Source organism: Panthera onca, chromosome B4 (assembly GCF_046562875.1).
Source record: "Panthera onca isolate mPanOnc1 chromosome B4, mPanOnc1 haplotype 2, whole genome shotgun sequence".
Lineage (NCBI taxonomy): Eukaryota > Metazoa > Chordata > Mammalia > Carnivora > Felidae > Panthera > Panthera onca.
In genome coordinates, this window is record NC_138345.1 from 119,301,446 (window position 1) to 119,317,675 (window position 16,230).

The 16,230-nt window shown below is 38.7% G+C and overlaps 1 protein-coding gene across 15 annotated transcripts in view; it reads right to left on the reverse strand.

The window, feature by feature from the left end:
• ANKS1B (ankyrin repeat and sterile alpha motif domain containing 1B) overlaps positions 1-16,230 on the reverse strand; it is a 1,079,287-nt gene that overhangs the window by 226,494 nt on the left and 836,563 nt on the right. The gene's annotated exons all lie outside the window — the stretch shown is intronic.

The following is a 16,230-nucleotide window of genomic DNA, read 5'->3' on the forward strand; positions in this document are numbered from 1 at the left end:
AAATTTTAAAGTGGTGATTCTCAAACTTTAATGCTCAAACAAATCACCTGGATTCTTGTTAAAATGAAGATTCAGATTCAGGCAGTCTGGGTGGGACCATTTCTGCAGTTCTAACAAAATCTTAGGTGATGCCAATGTTCTCTGCTCAGCAGACCATCCTTTGAATAGCAAAAGTACTTCTGATACAATGATCACCTGTGTACCCACCACCAGTGTAAGAAAAAGGACATTATCATTATCCCTGCTGTCTTCTATGTGTCCTTCCCTGATCCCAGCCCGTTCCCTCTCTCGTCAAGGTAACTACTCTCCTAGTTTTGTTATTATCTTTTTGTTTTTCTTGATAGTGTTATCACATATGCTCGTCTCCCTAAATATATGTTGTTAGGTTTTGTATATTTTTGAATGTAAGACATTAACATAAATGGAATATTTGTATATATTCTTTTGCAATTTTTTTGGCACCACATTAAATTCCTGAGTTTAGTTCATATTGTGTGGGTTAGCTAAGTTTGTCCATTTAAATTGCTGTGTGGAATTCTTTCTTATGACTATACACAATTTATCTATATTTTTTAAATGTTTATTTTTGAGAAAGAGAGAGAGAGAGAGAGAGAGACAGAGTATGAATGGGGGAGGGGCAGAGAGAGAGAGAGAGGGAGACACAGAATCCGAAGCAGGCTCCAGGCTCTGAGCTGTCAGCACAGAGCTCAATGTGGGGTCAAACTCACAAACTGCAAGATCATGACCTGAGCTGAAGTTGGACGCTTAACCAACTGAGCCACCCAAACACCACCACAATTTATCTATTTATTGTTGATGGACTTTGGAATTTCAGTTTTATATGAAAATTTTCGTACAATTCCTGGTGCATATATGCAACCTATAATCAGATTATACACATAGGTATTGAATTATTGGTTCACAGTCCTATTGCTGGTTTGTTGCTGGTGTAGTTTCTAATCTCATCACTGTACCTTTCATCTTTAAATGTTCTACATGCTATGCAATCTGGTAACCTATTTAATCTTCACAACCACCTTGTGAGGCAGTACAGTTCTCCCATTTATTGATGAGAAAACCAAACCACTGAGAAATTAACCTGCTGAAGTCACATAGCTAGTAAGTAATAAAATCCAGGAAGTGATTCTAGGCAGTTTGGTTCTACAGTTTAAATTCTAAACCACTAGTATATATACTATCTACATAGTGTATATTCTTTCACACACACACACACACACACACACACACACACACACACACAACTTATCAACAAAGCACTGTGGGATCTATAGACAAGAACATTCAGTCTTGCTATTAGAGAACTTATAATTTGTTTGGGAAAATATACTGTTTACATGTAAAAAGATAACAATAGGAAAGAATACATATGAAGTGACAGATGGATGGCATAATCAAATCAGGCCACAGAAGTTGTGGAGCATGGGCCAGGGGCAGGTTACAAGACAGATGGTCTCAAACTGATGGACAAGACCTACTGTATGATCTGGCTCCTGCCCACTACTCTGTACTTATGTCCCTGATATCCACCAAACTCTAGCCACATCGACCTTATTTTATTTTTTTAGTTAAAAAGTTTTTTTAAGTTTTACTTATTTACTTTGAGAGAGACAGAGACAGTGTGAGAGAGGGAGGACTAGAAAGAGAGAGGGGGAGAGAGAATCCCAAGCAGGCTCCGCACTGTTAGTGCAAAGGCTGATGTGGGGCTCAAACTCATGAAACCATGAAATCATGACCTGAGCCGAAACTAAGAGTTGGACCCTTAACTGACTGAGCCATCCAGGTGTCCCTTGACCTGCTTTTTGTTACTGAAAATGTCATGCTTGTTCCTATCTAAGGGTCTTTACATTGCTATGCCCTCTGCCTGGAATGTTCTTCCTCCAAATCTTGGCAAGGCTGGCTGTTTTGTTAACATTATGAACTCAGGTCAAACGCACTCTTGTTAAAGAGAATTCCCTTAACAACCCAACCTGAAATACTGTTCTAATCTTGCTGCAGTCCACTAGTCTGTTTATTTGATTCCCGACACATATCCCTATCTGAAATGATCTCATCTATTTATTTACCTGATTTTATTGTTTCTTTTTGCTAGAGTGAAAACTTCACAAACAAGATCTTGTTTGTCTTGTACTTGTGTTTTTTTTCTTCCCTCAAATAGTTTCTTTAGTTTCTACTTCAACTACAAAACCTTTGTAGGGCTATGAGGAAATGTCTCTCTTTGACCTATTTTGATGTCTTTGGCCTAATTTATTTGTAAAAAATAAGATGTTTTTAAGTGTTTGTTCTTTCCCTCACATTTTCAAAACATGGAAGAAACATGGTTCCTAAGGTTTTTTGATTTGCCATCATCCTTGGGAGTTATCAATGAGTAATAGAAAAGGCTGGTTCTTTGTAGTTGGCTTCTTTTGAAATGTCTCCCTACTTTATAGGTCATGCTGATGGCATTTCCTTTGCACTCATTTTTCTAAATATTTATCAGCCATTAGAGGCTTTTCTTGCTGCTTGAAACTTAATTGAATGAATTCTTTGTTTCTTATGAACAGATGAACACAAAAGGATTTCTAAAATACTCCAAGGAAACAGTGAGCTGCAGGAAAGATTTTATTCTTCACTTATGATATATTTTGGTAATTAAAGAGTCATTTCTTTCGTTAAGTACTAAGAGCAAAGTGATGAATATTGTGCAGGATAGAGCTGTGAAATATAGAATACCTTTAACTCTGTTTAAAAATCCGATTAACATTAATTTTACTTTATTAATTTGCCCTGTGAAATAAATACATTACTAATTACATGCAAAATGATATTTAATCTTCCTACTGGAGTCTACTATATTCATTTTAGCCCTCTTCATAGAAATGTTATTTGAAATGCCAAAGTAAATTATAATTATATTGAAATAATATTGGTTTTTAATTATGAAACACTTTTTATATAAAACTAATTTATTAAATATCATAAATACCTATAATATCTTACTTTTACATATGCTTCTGTTTCTGAAGAGTATGCATAATTAACATATAAAATATATAAAATTATGTATTCACCGATATAGGCCTATAGCTCTACAGATTTATATCTATATTTATATAGCTATATATCTATATCAGTGAGGCTTAAAAATTTGCCTTATAACACAATGATAGCAGGAGATCATGAAGATAATAACTGTGGCCTTATTAATATCAGGTTTTAATTACTAGGATACTTGTATTAGTTTACTGGGGCCGCCATAGCAAAGTGTCACAGACTGTGTGGCTTAAATAACAGAAATTTATTTTCTCACATTTCTTCACACTAGACATCTGAAATAAGTGTCAGCAGAGTGTTTTTCTTCTGAGGCTTGTAGATGGTTGTATTCTCCCTTGTCTTCACATGGTCTTCCCTCTGTACATGTCTGTGTCTTAATTTCCTTTTCTTATAAGGACATTGGAGGTAATGGGTTAGGTCCCACCTTAAGGACCTTGTTTTAAATTAATTATCACTTTTACTACCCTATCTTCAAATACGGTCACATTCTGAGGTCCTGGGGGTTAGGACTTCAACGTAAGAATTTGAAGGGGGGGGAATACAATTTCACTCATAATACTTGTGTAAATTATGAAAAAAAGCAGTAATTAATACATAACTTCTTTTAACTTTTCTGAGGGAATGAATTAAAGAAGCTATCTGAAATAGGATGTGCTATTTTAGCCAAGAAAATAATTTCTCACCATTTATGGTTTGTATCTTGAATAAAATTTCTTATTTATCTAACTTTTAAATAATTTGATAACCTTTATTATTTTGATAATAATCATACTGCCTACCATATATGGATGCCAGCACATCAGAATGGCTAAAATTAACAATTCAGGAAGCAACAGAGGTTGGCAAGGATGTGGAGAAAGGGGAGCACTTTTGCACAGTTAGTGGCAACGCAAAGTGATGCAGTCACTCTGCAAAACAGTATGGATGTTCCTAAAAAATTAAAGATAGACTACCCTATGATCCAGCAATTGTATTACTAGGTGTTTATCCAAAGGATACAAAAATGCTGATTTGAAGGAGTACATGCACCCCAATGTTAATAGCAGTGCTATCAACAATAGCCAAATTATGGAAAGAGCTCAGATGTCCAATGACTGATGAATGGATAAAGAAGATGTAGTGTAGGGGTGCCTGGGTGGCTCAGTCAGTTGAGCATACAACTTCGGCTCAGGTCATGATCTCATGGTTTGTGGGTTTGAGCCCTGTGTCAGGCTCTTTGCTGACAGCTTTCTCAGAGCCTGGAGCCTGCTTCAGATTCTGTGTCTCCTCTCTCTGCACCTCCCCCTCTCATGCTTTGTCTCTGTCTGTCTCTCAAAAATAAGTAAATGTAAAAAAAAGTAAAAAAAAAAAAACAGGTAGCATACACACACACACACACACACACACACGCAACATGGATGGAACTAGAGTGTATTATCCTAAGCAAACTAAGTCAGATATTATAAAGAAAGACAAAAGTAAGTCAGATATCATAAAAGAAAGACAAATATCATATGATTTCACTCATATGTGGAATTTAAGAAACACAACAGATGAACATACGGGAAGGGAAGGTAAAATAAGATAAAAACAGAGAGGGAGGCAAACCATAAGAGACTCTTAAAGACAGAGAACAAACTGAGGGTTGTTGGAGGGGATTTGAGTAGGGGAATGGGATAAATGGGTGATGGGCATTAAGGAGGGCACTTGTTGGGATCAGCACTTGGTGTTATATGTAAGTGATTAATCACTAAATTCTACTCCTGAAACCAATACTACACTATGTGTTAACTAACTTGAATATAAATAAATAAATAAATAAATAAATAAATAAATAAATAAAGAATGGTTCAATACCCAGAAATCAATGTGATACACCACATTAACAGAATGAAGGATAAAATAATATGATCATCTCAATAGATGCATAAAAAGCATTTGACAAAACTCAATATCCTTTCATGATAAAAGTTCTTAACCAATTAGGTATAGAAGGGACTTAACTCAATACAGTAAAGGCTATATATGAAAAGCCCACAGCTAACATCATACTCAATGGTGAAAAAGTGAAAGCTTTTCCTCTAAAATCTGGAACAATGCAAGGATGCTCATTCTTGCCATTTCTATTCAACATAGTATTCAAAGTCTTAGCCAGAGTAATGGGGCAGAAAAAGGAATAAGAGGTATTCAAACTGGAAAGGAAGAAGTAAAATTATCTGTGTTTGCAAATGATATGATCTTACATGTAGAAAACTCTAAAGACCACACACACACACACACACACACACACACACACACCAAACCATTAGAACTAAGAAACAAATTTGACAAAGTTTCAGTAATCAAAATAACATACAAGAAATCAGTTGCACTTCTATGCGCTAAAAACAAATGAGACAAAAGGAAATTGAGAAAATAATCCTATTTACAATGTGCTAAAAAGACAAAATACTTAGGAATAAACTTAACCAAGAAGGTGAAAGACTTATACAGTGAAAAGTATAAGATGCTGGTGAAAGAAATCAAAGCAGATACAAATAAATGGAAAGATATGCCAGGTTCATGGATCAGAAGAATTAATATAGTTAAAATGTTCGTACTACACAAGGCATTCTACAGATTCATTGCAATCCCAATCAAATCTCAATGGCATTTCTTACAGAAATAGAAAAATAATCCTAAAATTTGTATGGAACCACAAAAGACCCTAAGTAGCCAAAGCAATTTTGAGCAAGTAGAACAAAGCTGGATGTATCACACTTCCTGGTTTCAAAATATAATACAAAGCTGCAATAATCAAAACAGTACAGTATTAATATAAACACAGGCATAGAGACCAATGGAAGAGAATAAAGAGCCCAGAAATAAAACTATGCAAATAACTGTCAACTAATCTTCAACAGATTGTCAAGAATACACAATGGGGAAAAGGTTGTTCAGTTAATGGTATCGGGAAAATTGGATATCCACATGCAAAAGAATGCAATTGGACCCTTATCTTAGACGATACACAAAAATCAACTCAAAAGGTATTAAAGACTTAAACAGGGGCGCCTGGGTGGCGCAGTCGGTTAAGCGTCCGACTTCAGCCAGGTCACGATCTCGCGGTCCGTGAGTTCGAGCCCCGCGTCAGGCTCTGGGCTGATGGCTCGGAGCCTGGAGCCTGTTTCCGATTCTGTGTCTCCCTCTCTCTCTGCCCCTCCCCCGTTCATGCTCTGTCTCTCTCTGTCCCAAAAATAAATAAAAAACGTTGAAGAAAAAATTAAAAAAAAAAAAAAAAAAGACTTAAACATAAGACCAGAAACTATAAACTCCTAGAAGAAAACATAGGGAAAAGCTTCATGACACTGGTCTTGGCAATGATTTCTTAGATACAACACCAAAAGCACAGGTACCAAAAAGCAAAAATAAATAATTGGGATTACATCAAACTAAAAATTTTCTTCACTGCAAAGGCAATAATCAACAAAATGAAAAGGCAACGCATGGAATGGGATAAAATATTTTAAAACCATATATCTAATAAAGGGTTAATCTCCAAAATATACGAAGACATCTAAACTCAACAGCAAAAAACCAAATAAGCCAATTAAAAAATGGGCAGAGGACCTAAATAGTCATTTCTTAAAAGAAGAGATACAAATGGCCAACAGATTTATGAAAAGAGGTCAATATCACTAATCATCAGGGAAATGTGAATCAAAACCACAATGAGATATCACCTCACATCTATTATTTTATCAAAAAAACCTAAAGATAATAAATGGTGGGGAAGATGTGGAGAAAAGGGAATACTGCATACCATTGTAAGAATATTAATTGGCACAGCCACAATTTTGGGAAGTTCCTCAAAGAATTAAAAACAGAACTACCATAGGATCCAGAAATCTTGGGTATGTATTCAAAGGAACTGAAAGTAGGATGCCAAAGAGATATGTGCACTCCTATGTTCATTGCAGCATTATTCACAATAGCCAAGACATGGAAGCAACTAAATGTCCATCCGCAGATGAACGGATAAGGAAAATGTGGTATATACATACAATGAAATATTATTCAGACTAAAAAAGATGGAAATGCTGTCATTTGCGACAATATGGGTGGATGTGGAGGACATGATGCTAAGTAAAATAAGGCAGGCACAAAAGGATAAATGCTACATATATGATGAATCTAAAATAAACTCATAGAAGCAGAATAGAATGGTAGTCACCAACGGCTTGTGGGAGGAGGAAACAGAAAGGTATTAGTAAAGGGTATAAAGTTTCAATTATACTAGATGAATAAGTCCTAGAGATCTACTGTTCAGCATAGTGCCTATCATTAACAGTACTGTATCGTATACTTAAAGATTTGGTAAAGAGGGTAAATCTTATGTGGCATGTTCTTATCACAAAATAAGAAAAATAATAATAAATATGAAGGCAGGAGGGAACTTTTGGAAGTGACATGTGGGTTTATGGCACAGATTGTGGTATAGTTTCATGGGTGTAGACCTTATCTCCGTCATCAAGTTGTATACATTAACTATGGACAGGCTTTTTAATGTCAAAAACAATTTTTAAAAATGAATATCTGCTGGAGAAAATTAATGTAATAATGGCATACTTCTTGGTTAAAAAAGTTGTGTATAAATACAAGGATTAAAACAATATACATAATATATTTCCATTATTCTTTTAAAAAGAAACAAACCAGGACGCCTAGGTGGCTCAGTCATTTAAGTGTCCGACTCTTGATTTCGGTTCAGGTCATGTTCTCACAGCTTGTGAGTTCGAGCCCTACATCTGGCTCCATGCTGACCGCACAGATCCTGCTTGGGATTCTGTCTCTCCCTCTCTCTCTGCCCCTCCCTTGCTCACGCTCTCCCTCTCTCTCTCTCTCTCTCTCAAAAAAAAAAAAAAACAAAAAACTTAAAAAGAAACATACCAAAAATAAGCTAAAAATGTACCCCCAAATATAACCATCAATATATATTAAAATGTACCACACATCATTATATGCTAGTTGCCATTTAAAATTACTAGAAGGCTTTATAACAAACTATTGTTAAGAGATGTTACTTCTTTCTTTAGGGACTGGGATTGGGCAAATAGAGGGAGTAAGAAAATGGCAAGAATTTGCCATTTGTATTCTATACATTTGTATTCTATACATGACTGTGTTGTTTAAGTTAATGGAGGCAAAAATTATTACTTGTCACTGAAAATAACACCAAATATTAAAAATCGCAATATTCCTATTGGTCACATTTTCTAAATATGTATGTGGTAAGTAACCAACAAACATGGTAAGTAACCAACAAACATTTAGAAGATGCTTAGTTTTTATTTTTCCTATCATCTCAGAGAACTACATTCTATCTTTTGATATTTAAATGCATTTCAATAAATTCATATAATGTTTATTGAAATTTCTCTAATTCCTTTTGTTAAAAAGGTTCATTTCAAAGTTCTTTGGAGTTTGCATTCATTTCTGATTTGGCCACATTTCTTTTCTCTTAAAATGAAAAAATATGTTAATTTTAACTGCCACTGATAATGTCCATGTGTACTGCCTTGGCCTGTCTTCTGGTTTGGAAACTTCTGAAGGGTGAATGGATATTTGTCTGGTGTTCTATGTGCAACCTGTCCTCTTGTCACTTTTCTAGTGTCACAGGGAAGGAACAGCTGTCATCTGTCCTGGGGATTCAGCCTAGAGCCTGGCACTGTGGGAATTTACTGAGGCTGCTTTGGGGAAAGATGTGAAACTTCATGATAATCATAACTGGACACTAGAAAGACACTGGAAGGAAGGAACTGGAAGAGGTAAAGGGATATCTCACAGAGGATTATGAATTTGAGATGATTTTTGGAGCCAGACTGATCTAAGCATATTTTAAGAGTCAGCTTTATTTATTATTATATTCTAAAACATAAGAGATTTTCTAGTAAGGATTCTAAGAGGAACTTGTAAACCTGGAGCATGCTTAGATAAGGTTACTGAAAATTATAATGAAAACAATCACCAAGAATGTTAAAAATGAGAATCATTGCTTTGGGTTGAAGGAAAGCTGCACGTATGATAATATGTTTCATCCTTTGGAAGTCGTGTTGGTGTACGAGAGAGATGGCCAACTGGGTGGTGACAAAATGGTGAGATATATGTCATAAGAGCATAGTTACATAACTTAGTACATTTTATTAACCATAAAAATAAAGTTAAAAGATTAAAATGTAGCCTCTGTGTGTCTATGTAAAAAAAGAGACAAAAACTGTTAACAGTCTAGAGGGGATTAGTCTCTGATCAAGCACTACAAATACTAATCTATTCACATATAATATAGAACCAATGTTAAATAACAACAACGAAACATTTTCACTTTCATATTTTGCTTTACTTTTGGAATAAAAAGTGATGGGAGAAAGATATTCAGCACTGGTTGCGTCTGGTTAGAAGAACACCAGAACCACCTAGTGGAGTTTTCATTTACTGCACAGCCCTTGTGCTTTAGTACTGGTTGTAGTGGCTGAGATAAGCCACACAGCGAAACCAGTGGTTATGATCTCTCTGCGGCTTACAACAGGAATAGTAATTATTAATCTGCAACACAAAAGCTGTCCCTGAATAGTTGAAGAGAAGTCCCTACCCACCAAACACTCACTAACTAACACACTGCTGCTTTTAGAAGCACTGTCAGAGTTAAATATTTGGCTGTTCAGACGATAGGAAGTGCACCTGGAGCTTTAAATTTTCGGTGGAAATTGATGAGCAAGGTAATCTGTGGAAATTCATCTGCGTTCATAGTACAGTCATCCTTTTGATAAACGAGAGTAGAGAAATCTACAGAGCATGGCCAAGGAGTTACACCAGCAGCTTGACCTTTATATACATTTGTGGATACACAAGCTGGAGCTTATAATCAATTGTGGTTTTGCAGCAAAGTAGCTCACACGGTTACAGTGTGCCCGGGCCATTCTGGATCCCATGACTGAGCCTGCTGGGCCTCTGTGTCTTGGTGACGATGACAGATGTTTCATATACCATATTGGAATTTGGGATGATAGGTCAGACAAATAAACATTCTGGGAAAAGATACCTTGGTGAAATGCAAAGGGTTATAAAATGGCAAATTTTAGTAAATTCTGATGCTGCATCAAAGATTAATTAAATATCATAATTTATTATGCATCAAAAGAAAAAAACACACCAGGATGTAAGGGGACTGGGAAAGTCGATGCAATTTTAACCTGTGAGTGGGTAGTTTAACTGTTGAGCAGATGGTAGGCTTCGGGCTATGAGGGGGTGCTTTTCAGCCAGGCACCACATGTGAAGGGCAAGTGGATGGGCTGGGCTCTCCCAAAGCTTCATGGCTGCGGCTGGCTGCCATCAGGAGACATGGGCAGTGGCTGAAACTGCTACTCATCTAGTCTACTAACAATTCCCTACAGTGTGAAGGAAGCTAGGTGGGCACTCTCTGTGGACTGAAATTTCAGACTCTGATTTTTATGAAAGTGATGACCCCTTCCTAACACTTTAGAAGCTAAGGTAGGAACAATTTCAGTTCACAAGAATAAAGCCCAATTCCTCTTTTTGTTGGACTATCCAATAAAATGCTAAGTAATGTGTGAGGAGAAGAAAAAAGGAAGAAGAGGAACAGAAAGTAAAAAATGGAGAAAAAATTTGGAAGGACAGAAAAAGATGATGTACACCAACAATTACAACACCAACAATAATAGAATGGAGGGTAGAGAGGGGGAAGACAGGACTTCAGAGAAGTCAAGGTGAAGGGCTTCAATATAAAGAATTTCATTTCCCAAGATAGGCTCCTGGACTTCTCAGGGCCCATGAGGAGAATAACAAGAGACTGTTAGCTGTTTTTAATATTCTGAGAAGCCTCTTATTCCATCTCTTAGCACTTACAGGAACTTGCAATACTAAAGTTACCTGTGCTTCATTGTTTCATGGCTCCATAAAGTCAGGACCATCCTTGGAATAACCAACACCATCATTGTGCAGAAGAGCCTGCTGGTTAGAGCTGTGTGCTCTAGAGGACAGACCTCCTGGGTTCTCCCACTGCTCAACCCTCACTACCCATGGCATATGTCCTGCCAATTGGCTGACCTAACAAACATTCCAAGATCCCTTTTTGCCTTGCTGCCTTCTATTCTAGGGGCTTGAAAAAAGAAAGAAAACTTGAATTTTACTTTCCCAGGTCTCTTCCCAGGACCTGGCTAATGAGAGGTGAGGAGAAAGTGATAAGGGATTCTGGAAAGATTGACTTCCTGCTGAAAGGGGTAGTGAAGGTGTCACTGCCTTTCTCTCTCCCTCACATAAATGTGGATGTGATGCTTGTATACAGGGCGGCCATGTGGGCTCGGGAGGGAAAATGTCAGGCAGTTCTCGGAGATGCTCGCCCTGACGTCTTTGAGCCACAGAACCAACACTAGGAGCAAATGACCTCCCAGCTCATCATGATATGAGAAAAATAAATGTCTAATGGTTTCAATCACTGCTAGTTGGGCTTTCTGTTACTTTTACAAAAAGCATGCCTGTTCTAACAGTTGTGTGACTTGTGTCACTTTACTGTTTCAATATCCTCATTTGAAAACAGGGATTATAGCAATATCTTCCTGATAGGATTGTCACAAAGATTAAATGAGATCATATACATAAAGAGCACAAAGCAAGCATTACACAAGGGTAAGCTGTTATTTTTATTACCATCTTGACAATGGGTTCTCAATCATCTTGGTCAAATGAGTGAACGAGCAGAGTACAAGGTCAGACCCAAGGGGTATAGCATGAATCCAAGAAGCAATGTGATGACTCATTTTCTTTTCTGCTTGAGAAAAATGAGAAAAGGAGGAGGGGGGGGGGCAAATGAGGGAGAGCCCAAGAGGGGCCAGGTGGGTGCTGTGTGGGTGTGAGATGGCATGAAAAATCTCCTGTGGCGGATGGTTGGTGTGCTGGTGCTAAGGATCAAATTTAAGACCCACGCATACCAGCATCAAGTAGACACTGAATAAACATTTGTTGGCTCACTGAATAAATGAATGAACTGTTAGGGTGTTCACTAAAAAAGAAATTGCTATCTCTTCCTTTAAACTAAAGAGATAGAGGAGACAGAAGGTTTTTCCCCAGTGCCATCTGCAAGCCTTTTACAATATTTGCCTGAAATTATGTGGGTGAAGATGTATTGCTCTATAATTGCCTGTGCCCTCGCAAGGAGCCGATAAGAACATCCGGTGGGGGCAGAAGCAGAAGCAGAAGGAACAGATTTCCCACAGAGTAAAGTCTTCTGTTGTCATAAAAAGCCCCTTGCTGTAACAAATGAGAAAATGAAGAGGAGAGCCTATGGAAGAGAAGCAGACACCGCCTAATAGGCACATATCTTTGCAGTTTCCCACCAGGAGCCAGCTGTTCATTAAACACGGAACAAATGCGAGAGCTTGGTTATGACCGGCTCGTCTCCACGCCCCAGCTCTGGGGCTGCGCGGCATTTGTATGAGCATCGCTTTCCTGGCCTCGGCCCCGTGACAGCCAGGTTGTCTTGTCAGAATCACCTTATATGAACAGCTCCTCTGCATCTGCATTCACCCAGGTCGGCTCGGAGGAGGCTCAGTGCATTTCTAATCCTTCCTAAAAACGTGCAGAAGGCAATGGGAATCTGAAACGTATAAAAGGCTTAGTCATGGGATTTTAAAGTGGATGCCTCCGCATGAAGGATTAACTTTGATGGCCATGTTTCTGAACATTATTTGCATCACAACTTGACACGGATGCCTCAAATCTTGCCTTTTTTTTTTTTTTTTTTTTTTCTTCCCTATCCCCTGTTTTCATCTCTCCTCTCTCTGGATTACTTTGGGCTGAATTTTGCGTGCATTTTTGAATGCAGTAAGCAAACAGAAAGAAAGATCCCATTTGAATAGTGAATGGACTTGCATTCTGTTTAAGGGTGTGCTTTTGCCCTTGGGCTCTATAAGGACGAGACGGATAATAAAACGTTGATGCAGATGGGACATATAGTCACATGCGCACATGCGCGTGCACGCGCGCACGCACGAGCGCACTCACACACACATGCCACCCGTTCAAAGTAGATGTGAGTCAAAAACATATGCTGATGAACTCGGTTTGCTGATGACATTCCGCACAGTGAGCCCACTCAGTACAGCTGGGGGGGTTGGCACAGTAACTCTTCATGGGAATAAATAGATGGCTGAGATGAACCATGAGATGCTGAAGGTTTTCTTCCAGCGACTGAAGACATAGAAACCAGCTTCTCTTCTACCCTCTCCAAACAAGGTCCCATGGTTGAGCCTTGTAAATCGAGGGTCTTCTAAATCTGAGCATCATAGAGTCTTCTAGGTAAGACCCTATAATTTGGATCGTACTACAACTCGGAAACACTTTAACACAGACTACATGGGGCTGTGGGTAAAAAGCACAAGCCTTCAAAATCATGGAGTTTTAATTAAAGCTTTATCTCTATCGAAGCCTTGTTTGCTCTAGCTGTAGCTTACTCCTTCCAATAGCACCAGCGCTTTGAGCAATTTACTGGTCCATTCACTCGCCAAATATCTATTGAATGTCTACCACTGGCAAAGTGGGTACAGCTCCTGCCCATGAAGGATTTGTGGTAACCAGAGCACTGCCCTGGGTAATGAAATTAATTCAATTTGATTCCATATTAAAATAACAGTAGAGTACCACAGGTAGGTATGTACAAGAGGTTTACTCCCTCTTCCTCCTCATTCCTCTAAGCATTTACTTGGAGCCCATCTGTATGGGGGCTATGCTGGTGCAGTGCTATGGGGCAACACAAGTGAAACGGTGACAGTCTGATTCAATAAACCGCAGACTTGTGACCAGAAACAGACCTCCTCCTTTGTGCTGCAACTCCTGCCATTTGTGGCCTCATCCCCAAACTCCTTCTGAAATCCCAGAAATGAGTGGAGGCTAAGAATCTCAAAGATGCTTTGAGATCTGCCTGTAGATTTTGATAATCATGACACTAATGATATCAGGTAACATAAAAAGCTAATATTGTGCTCTTATTATGTGCCAGGCACTGTTCTAAGCACTTTAAATGTCTTATTTCACTTACTCCTCTGTCATTTAGTATAAACCCTAACATTACCCCCACTATTCAGATGAGGAAACTGAAGCACTGACTTAAACCCACTCAATTTTAACTGCTCATCTCTAAGGCAAGTGAACCCCAGAAGACACACAGATTCTTAACTATTAGGCTGTGCCACTTCTCAATCACTCTGCCAAAAGCTACATGAAACAGACACATTATGCCACTAAAATCCCAAACACTGAGGGGATATAACAAGGTATACAAAATAAGTTAGGGATTTTCTCTTGCTGTTGCTTCACTGTTTTCTCCAAATAAGCCCCGTTCTTTAATCCATAGTCACCTTAAGGATGTGCTGTAGGAGCCATCTACACACTAGCTGCTTTTAAGGGAAAATGGTCAGGAACTGATTAGGAAAGAATACTATTATTTAATCTGGCACCTAAGTACTTGAGCAGCCATAGACCTGGTGAGTTAGTAGGTAGAAGCGATGTCTCTATGGAAACAGATGCAAAGATTCAGCGAATACTAGGCTCATTAGACTTTTCATGAAGACAGTGGCAGCTTTCCTTACACATCTGTAGCCTGATGTGGGAGTTTGATGATGATGAGGGGCAAGCTAGAGGCACACTCTTCTTTCTAGTCACTGTTCCTAACTGCTATGTTGAATCTCCCACCTCTCCTAGATGACCACTGCTTGATGACACGTTGGGAAGACACCTAGTCACAGAAAGTTCTGTCCAGTCCAGTTGGATACTCCACTATCATATTTCAAGATTTCCCACTGCTCCATCGATGGATAACTTGTGACTCAAGGGGCTGATATGGGGGTGTTTGGGTGACTTTTCCACCTGGGAGTGTGGCATGGGGCTTCTTTGGTTCTAGGATGCCTCCTTCCACCTCCTGCAATACACAATTCCTCCCATTTTGGAGGCTGGGAGGGAGGATGGGATGGGTTAAAATCTCTTTGTTCCCTCCATTGTTTTTGCTGCTTCTCTGGCTTACACCAGTAACTGTTGAGACTCTCTGTGAGGCATATGTCCAGGTGTTAGCACTGGACATATGTGGGCTCTTTGGGGTCCCTCCCATGAGAGATATGGCTCTGGTTCAAATGTGTTTAGTCCCCCTCAGCTACCTCAGCCACTAGCAGCTATTACTACACTGCCTGCATTTTCCTGTCTGGTGGGCACCTTACGGGCACGTGGGTTGGACAGTGGGAGGAGAAGCACTGATATAGTAGAAAGAGTGTCACCACTTCTTAGTGAGCCCTGAAGAAGTTATCTGGTAGCTGCTCTGTTTGTAATGTTAAATACTTAACTCCCTTTCCCCAGCGTTGAGCCCTAGGAACCAGTTCTTAGACAAAAAGAAAAATTCTTTTTTACATCCTATTATAATAACAAACTTTGATCAAAGCCTTAGGATAAAAAGCATCAAGAGGTTTTTCTCCTCTTCCTCCTTCCCTTCTTCCTTTCCCTTGTTCCCCCTCTTTCCTTTCTTCACAGCCTTCCTTCTCTTTCCCTCCCACCCTCCCTCCATTCCTTTCTCCAAACAACAACCATATAAACTAAAATATGAGGGACAAAAAAGCCTAGAAAATCAGTATTGTCTTAATGCCAATGACAGAACTTTAACAGAGCAGAGGAATTTGGAATATTAGAAGATACAATTTTAGTTTCCTGAGAACTTTGGTGGCATTTCTACCTGCCCCAATCTTGGACAGTATTTTTCCATGCCTGGGAAGCCTCCTACAAACCAGTTGGCATCGCAGTCAGCCAGACAAAGCAGATAAAGGGCTTTATCACCCTCTGAGCTCAACCTGATTATGTCTGGATCTGAGCTTTCCAGTTCTGAATGCTTGATCACTGGTCCAAGAATGTAACTTGAGTAAACATGCTGAACTCACATCCTTCTCCTTACAGACTGCTATTGAAATGCTTTCAAAAATATAGAAGAAAAAATTTACAGAAACTAAGGAAGGATATTGTTCACATGCTAGAAACATCAAAGAATTCCTGCAAGATTTCATGCTAGAGAAGATGGTGTGAAGACAGGGCCAACTTGCTCTACGTTCATCACTGAGGAAGGAGAGACTGCATGGGAAACCCACTAGTGCTCTTAAGCTCAGGGTAGCAGGG